Here is a 1467-nt window from a genome sequence, read left to right on the forward strand (position 1 = left end):
TTGAAGGTCGGATGTTACAATGGGCAATAGAGCTATCCGAGTTCGATTTAAGATATGAAACTCAGACAGCAATCCAAGGTTCGGAAAACCGGACCGGTCATCAAACCGCTCTAGCTACTGGTTTATTGGTTTATTGGTCCAACCGGTTCAACCGGTAGTTCAACCAAAAAAACCGTTTCAGAATAAAATAATAAATAAATAAATTATATATAAACATCATAAAATATAATTATAGTCTAATATAAATGTTAAATATCTTCCAAATTTAAAACATATAAAATGTCAACCAAATCCATATGATCTTATCAAAATATAAAGTTAAATAGTAAAAAGAGCAATGGTGCAAACAGCAACAATACAATTAGAAATAATCATTAATCACTCCTAAATTAATTCAAAACAGTAGCATAACAAATAATCACCCCCTAAATTAATTCAAAATAGCAGCATAACAAAATCACTAACAACAGTAGTCCTAGGAGGAACATCCGTAATCACCACAGAACCAGCACCAATCTTAGCACATTCACCAACCTTAATGTTCCCCAAAATACAAGTCCCTGCACCAATCAAAACCGCATCACCAATCTTTGGATACCTATCACCAGAAGCTTTACCAGTTCCACCCAAAGTCACACTATGAAAAATTGACACATTATTACCAATCACTACAGTTTCACCAACCACAAATCCAGTTACATGATCAAGCAGAATCCCGCTTCCAATCTTAGCACCGGGATGAATACCAACCGCGAAAACCTCGGAAACTCAGTTCTGGATCATAACTGCCAAGACTTTTCCTCTTTGAAGCCATAGCTTTTGAGCAACTCTATGAGATTGGCATGCTAAGAAGCCTTTGAAGTTCAAGAAGCAATGCACATGGCTTATGCAAGCAGGGTCTCTTTCCTTAACTGTTTTGAGATCATCCTTCACAGAATCCATGATTTCTTGGTCAGATTTCAAGATCCCAACAAAAAGATCAAAGAGTGTGTTACTTGGAAGGCTTGCACTGCTTAATCTGTTAGCAAGGTAATTGGCCAAAGTAGATTCCAATGAATCATGAGACAGAATTGAGGATTGGTAGTAACTATTCAAAATAGGTTCCTCATTTACATCAAGTTCAGCCTCTTCCTTCATCTTCGGCTATAGATCCACAGCTTCATTTTCTTGAACTTCCTCAACAAAAGTAGGGGTAGTCTGAAGAGTTTTCACCTGGTACTTGCAAACACCATCAGTGAGATTATTTCTGAAGATTTTTGACCCCTTGAATTATTTTTGACACCATGAGTTGCTTCTTGATTAATACTATTTTCCATAACTGAAATTAATAACACCCACAACACAATGAAATTAAAAACAGCCACAACACAATGAAAATTAACAATGAAAATTAACAGCATGAAAATTAACCATGTTCTTAACCTAAAGCAGAGGAACGAAGAACGAAGAAGATGAGCAGAGGAAGTT

General features: G+C 36.2%; 1 pseudogene; it reads right to left on the minus strand.

Annotated features, from left to right (window-relative positions):
• On the minus strand, positions 397 to 1246 carry LOC107640297 (annotated as a pseudogene).

Source organism: Arachis ipaensis, chromosome B05, assembly GCF_000816755.2.
Source record: "Arachis ipaensis cultivar K30076 chromosome B05, Araip1.1, whole genome shotgun sequence".
NCBI lineage: Eukaryota > Viridiplantae > Streptophyta > Magnoliopsida > Fabales > Fabaceae > Arachis > Arachis ipaensis.